We start from the raw sequence: 5,756 nt of genomic DNA, 5'->3' as shown, positions 1-5,756 counted from the left end.
GACAAAGGGGCAACAACTCCCCTTGTGATTTGAACTTAGATTTAGGATTGAAGGCCAAGTTGGCCAATGGAGTATTCCATGTCATGGAATGTCATGTAGAGATGAGAGTTGACTGGGAAGTTGGGAACTCTCTTCCGAGGGCACTCTCGCACTCTTGGTCTCTTGGAGTTCTATCTCTCTCTCGCTCTATTTTTGAACCTCCCACTTGTCTTGTATCATGCTGTTGGGACTTACCTGTTTTGGGATTGTTTGCTGGGATGGGACAGGCATTGGTCACCAGGAAGTGAGCAATTACACTGTGCATCACTTGTTTGAATATATTATTATAATATTTTTATATATTCACTTATTATTACTATGTTATCATTATTAATTTAAATTTTATGTTATTATTATTAAATTATTCTTATCACAACCCATGGGTCTCCTTCCCTTTTCCTCTTTAATTCTTTTCCCCACTCCCCAGGGGTCAGGGAAAGTGGGCGAGTGGCTGAATGGTGTTTAGTTGCCAGCCAGGTTAAACCACGACACCTTTGCTGTAACCCGGTTTCTGTTTCAGCTGCCTGTGCACATCTGGGTGTGCACACAGCAGCTGGAGGGGAGAAATGGAGCATCTTCTGCTTTTTGCTTACTGGAGGCTGGACAGATGTAAAAGCGAACGTGCAGAGATGCTTGCTGCCCAGAGAAGGGCAATCCCTGCCTTACTCTGCCCCTACACAGTTGGCTGCACTTTGAGAACGTGTACAGCCAGAAGATTGACTTCCCTGATATTTTATACACAAATTAAGGCAGTAAGATGGCAGGGCAGCTCCAGATCTCTCTCTCCTTTTCTCTCCTCCTAAAATTTCAAGCAGCCGGAAGGCTGCACGAAGACCAGGATGAGGAAACTTTCTTCATAAACTTTACCTAAGCCGAAGTCCCCAATAGTTAACTCAAAAGAAGTTTCTTGAAGAGCTGTTGGCTCTTTAGTGTGGTTTGTTTTTCAACCCCAGGAACAAGGCTAAGCCTTTTGCAATGAGAGCAGCACCCTGTTGTGCAGAGGGCTCCGACGGCGAGGCTGGTGCTGCCAGCAGGTTGCAGCAAGGCGGATCTAAGCATAGACACAAAACCTGCCCAAGTGCTGGGGGGTGGCCAACCCGCTCAGCCACACCGTGGCTGCTGGCTGAAACGGCTGGTTCGAAGCTAGTTGGGGGCTTTGGGCACACTCTTGGGTCCCTAGGGTGTGCGCATCCCCCGTTTGCCGCCCAAGGACCACGAGGAGCCTTTGCCAGGTCTTACGTTGCCTTCTTTCTCCCACCCGTCCAGCCTGCTGTTGGCAGTACTGGTAGCAGCAGTCACACAGCACAGAGCTCATTTCAAAATCCACCTCTGCTTTCATGGCCAAATTGATCTCCCATCCATCCAGGAACCAGTAACAAAACCTCATGGCTTCACGGGCTCGATGGTCTGTTAATGATGCACAACATAATCATCCTCCCTCTCTACTCTGCCATTCCACATGGAGAAATCCAAGCCTTTTTATAGTGTGTTTAACCTGGGGCTCTACCTCCCCATAGGATCTGGCTGGGATTTTCAGATGAGGCTACTGGGAATTTGTTGCTCAATTCCAACTGTGTTTCAGGGGATTTGGCGAATAACTCACAGCCTCTTTTAAACTCACAGAACGGCGATGGAGATAATTTGCAGGTTATCCACAGAGGCAGACTGCTCGAGGTTCATTACAATACCAGCTAAATATTATTTATCTTCTTCGTTGTCTCATTCTAGTTACTCGTTTCCCTTGGAAAGCCAAAGAGTTGGACACAGGAGCTGGCTGGACAGGGTTCTTCTTTCAACTGTCATTATCTGTTTAGAAACAATACCTAGAAATATCTTTTTCTACAGAGTCTGAAGCCGCCAGCCAGGGCAAACAACTGCTTTTTACAGGAGCTCAGATCCAACGTTTACCACCATTCATGTGGAGCTGGATCCAAGGTTTTGGTTTGGCTGATGATAAAGAGAGGCAAGCAAAGCTGCGTAAACCCGGATCTGAACTCCTGCCGGTGTCAGCAGCCAGGAACTGGTCTACTTCCAGCTTATCTTCACAAACGCCCATGGTCTGAGCTGCAAAATCAATTCTGAAGAGGCAGAACAGAAGCATTTGGGTAAAAATGCATCGCTGTTACTAACAATAAATAAATATACGAAGCAAGATCTACTGTGGTAAAGAAAATTGCACCTGAGCGGTGATATTTCGAGCACTGAGCTGCATCCCCAGGATTTGCACTCTGGGTTTGCCAGGTAGCTGCCATCCCGTCGGGCAGCTAGCACTGACCCAGGCATTTCTGTAAGCTGCAAGTGTTTCCTGGGCCATAATCCAGCCCAAAGCACTTCGGTTGCCGGTTTGGGTGACATACAGCACAGCTGCTCGGGAGAGAGGCAGGAGAAACGTGGACGGCGCGTATGGTGCTGTGTGATCCAAGGAATCACAGCTGAGCCAGCAGCAAGCCCTGGCAGGCATCGCCCCGGTGGGCATCGCATCACCCCGGCAGGCATTGACCCAGCAGGCATCGCCCTGGCGGGCATCACATCGCCCTGGCAGGCATCGCCCCAGTGGACATCACATTGCCCTGGCTGGCATCGCCCCAGCAGGCATCACATCGTCCCGGCAGGCATCGCATCACTCTGGTGGGCATCACCCCGGCGGGCATCGCCGTACGACTGCAAAAGGGCAGGGAAAAGTGCTGCAGGGGAGAAGGTTCCCCAGCACATGGGCTGGCTGCTGCTCCGGTGACAGAGCAGCCGCCCTCCATCGCAAACCAAATCCCTTCCCTGATCCCTCGTTTCACTGCACAGACACAAACACCAACTGGCCTTTGCAGCTGAAGGAAAAGGGCAACGGGGTTTATTTTCTCTGTCAACCCTGTCCTGACCGTTCAGACCTTGTGAGTTAGAAATCCCCAGTATTTTCTGAAGCCTGAAGGCTGCCAAAGTGCGACTAGTTCCCTGACATTGGCCTTTTAAAGGTCGTGTTTGAGGACTGTTTCCATTACAGGAATGATAAGAAACTATAGAAGAAAACCCCTCAAACCCCAGGTTTTCTTTTAGTCACACAAAGCCAGGAGGCGCATATAGAAAAATGACAGCAAGCCTTAGCACAGATAAAATTACATTGCAGAAAACTCCATCCTACTCTTCAGCATTTAAATTCTCTTTTCCAGTAAGACATGCCTACTGAGCTGGGGTGTTTCCCAAACGAGAGCAAGTTCCTGAGCCGTGTTTTCGGATGCCATTCCAATGGGCACGCGCCTGAACGCTCTGCTGAACCTCGGTCTGCCAAAGTACAAGGACCTCTCAGGTAAATAACTGGTAGCTGCTGGAGCTTATAGCATTGAGGATCCTTATGGGATCAATCCTTCATAAGCCACTTAGAAATAAAAGTACGAGCAAGTCAGTTCCTGCTGGTTTTGGTTTTACCTGCCCTGCCAAAGCATCATCTTCATTTCCAAACTTGCTGGTGTCTTTCTTAGGACCGGGATGATATGTAGGTTCATTAGGCTGGAGGATCGGTGAGCCCAGGCTCTCATCTCGCTTCCTCGGCACTCGAGAAGTTTAGTCCATGGTCTGTTTTGGCCGCACCCTAAAATAACAGAGGTAACACATGAAAAAGGCAATAAAAGCAATATCCTTATCCACGTCCTGTGCCTAGCGAAGCACAAGGGCCGCTGTGTACACACCAGCGCAGCGGCTGTTTGGGGGTTTGGTTGCTGTTCTCTGGAGATGGGTGCTAGAACGGGTCCCCTTGGTCACGCGCTCCGTCCTGGGTGACAGGCTCATGCAGCAGTCAGTACCTGCTTCCTTTCAGGACACGTGTTTTGATGTTACTCATGGATCAAAAAGTAGCCAACTTGCTTTATTTTCACATCTGCTGCAGTAGCAGGGGGTCAGGTGGGCTTTGCGTCCATCTCAAAGTGTTGGAGACCAGCCCAAATCTGGAAGGTTTTATGGATGTTCTGTGCAATGGAAAAAACCTGTGGGGTGAGAGGAGGAAGGACCAAGCCAGGAGAAACTTGCTGCTTCTTCCAGCTCCAGCCCAGCCGAGGTCCATCAGGAACATAACTCTTACCAAACACTTTTCACATCCTTTTTTTTTTTCCCTCCCAGCCCATGAGCAAAAGCGGAAGTTGTGTTTCCAATCTAGAGGAGCAACATCGAGTCAGTGCTTTCTGCAGCACAGCTCCAGGTTGTCTCACCTGCCTGTTTGAACCTGGTTTTCTTACCCAGTTTGTATATTAGGAGCTGCAGGGCCATTCTTACTGGTAATGCTCACAGAGTGTCTTGCCCAGGGGATCTGGTGAACCTCCTCGTACCAACTGAATACCTATAGAAAGACCTTGCCACTGCCACCCAAATCAATGGGTAGGAAGGCACGACATGTGCATTAAATCATGCTTAGCAGTCCAAAGGATTAGTCGCCTTGTTCACATAAGGGCTAGCGGAGAAAAAGAAGCTTTCAAAGGGTTTCAGTTTTGGTCCCATCACTTTGCTGTGCATCTGGCCCTCCCACACCGTCTGCTTTGATGTGAATCTCTCACGCGGGGACTCCGTGTGCTCAGAGCCCTCCACTGCCACTCGCAATCCGCAGGCAGCGATGTGTGCGTGGAAGTGCTATCCATCACCAGCCTGCGCTTTCCAGCAAATTAGCAGAAATATCACGGTATTACATTTGCTGTGATCTGCCTGTCAATCAAGGAGACTCCCATGGTCCTTTCTGATATTTATACCAGAATTGCAGCCATCCGCTATTTGCTGCTAATACTTGAGTCTCTGTCCATGAAGACTGATGGAAGCATCCGGCTGGTAACATCTCACTAAGGAACCCTGGGCTTGGCCTCCCCCCTGCCTGGAGTGGCTGCAACAGCAGCCAGCAGCAGGGGAGCTGTGTCATAAAAGGCTCATTAAATAAACCCGATCTTAGCACCAAGGTTGCTACAAACAGCCATGAAAAGCGGGACAATAAAAAAGCAAAACGCATGGCAACATCATATCCTAGACGCTGACAAAAATGGATTTCGTTTGGAAAAGGCTGCCCAAAATTCCGTCTCCTGAAGGTGATCGGCATGTCCTGTTCTGGCAGGATTACTGCTAGCACATACATGTGTACGTCAGCTTGTATTCATAGCCCTACAATGTTCCTGTCAGTTAGACACTCCACAAATACCAGCAAGACTTGAGATTCTGCTTCCCCCTCGCCCCAGCCCACCCCTGTTGTTGCATCTGCTCGTTTCATCTATCATTGGTCCCGTCCTCATCTTCGCCTGAGCATATGTTGCAGGAGGAGAAATACAATTAAGTTTGGAAAATTCATTTTGAGGTAACCAGATGTCTTCCACCGCCTCGAACGTATTTCCCACACCCTGATGAGCGGAGGGGAAGGTGCTGCCCGTGCCCGAGTGGCGCTGACGGCAGCAGGGGCTGCAGCCACCCCCTGCCCCACTGCAGAACAGATGCGCTTCGCTCCCCGGCGCGGGGAAGCATCCTCTCCAGGAACGCGTCCTGCAAAGGCTCTTAGAGAGCTGTCGTGGATTTGGAGAGGACTTCATTTGTGGTGCTCATCACCTGTACACATCCTGACTGCCTCGGTACACGCTTTAGCTGTGACTTCCCTTTGTTTTGCTTCAGGGCTGCATGTTTGATTTATTAGGGTCAGAGGAGTGTGGCTACAGGTTCGTACACCGTATCTACGTTGTTAATTCACGTGGTTACTCCTGGGTGCT

The sequence above is a fragment of the Tauraco erythrolophus genome, chromosome 20, assembly GCF_009769465.1.
Source record: "Tauraco erythrolophus isolate bTauEry1 chromosome 20, bTauEry1.pri, whole genome shotgun sequence".
NCBI classification, from domain to species: Eukaryota; Metazoa; Chordata; class Aves; order Musophagiformes; family Musophagidae; genus Tauraco; species Tauraco erythrolophus.
The sequence above is the reverse complement of the archived record's forward strand: the minus strand, read 5'-3'. Positions refer to the sequence as shown.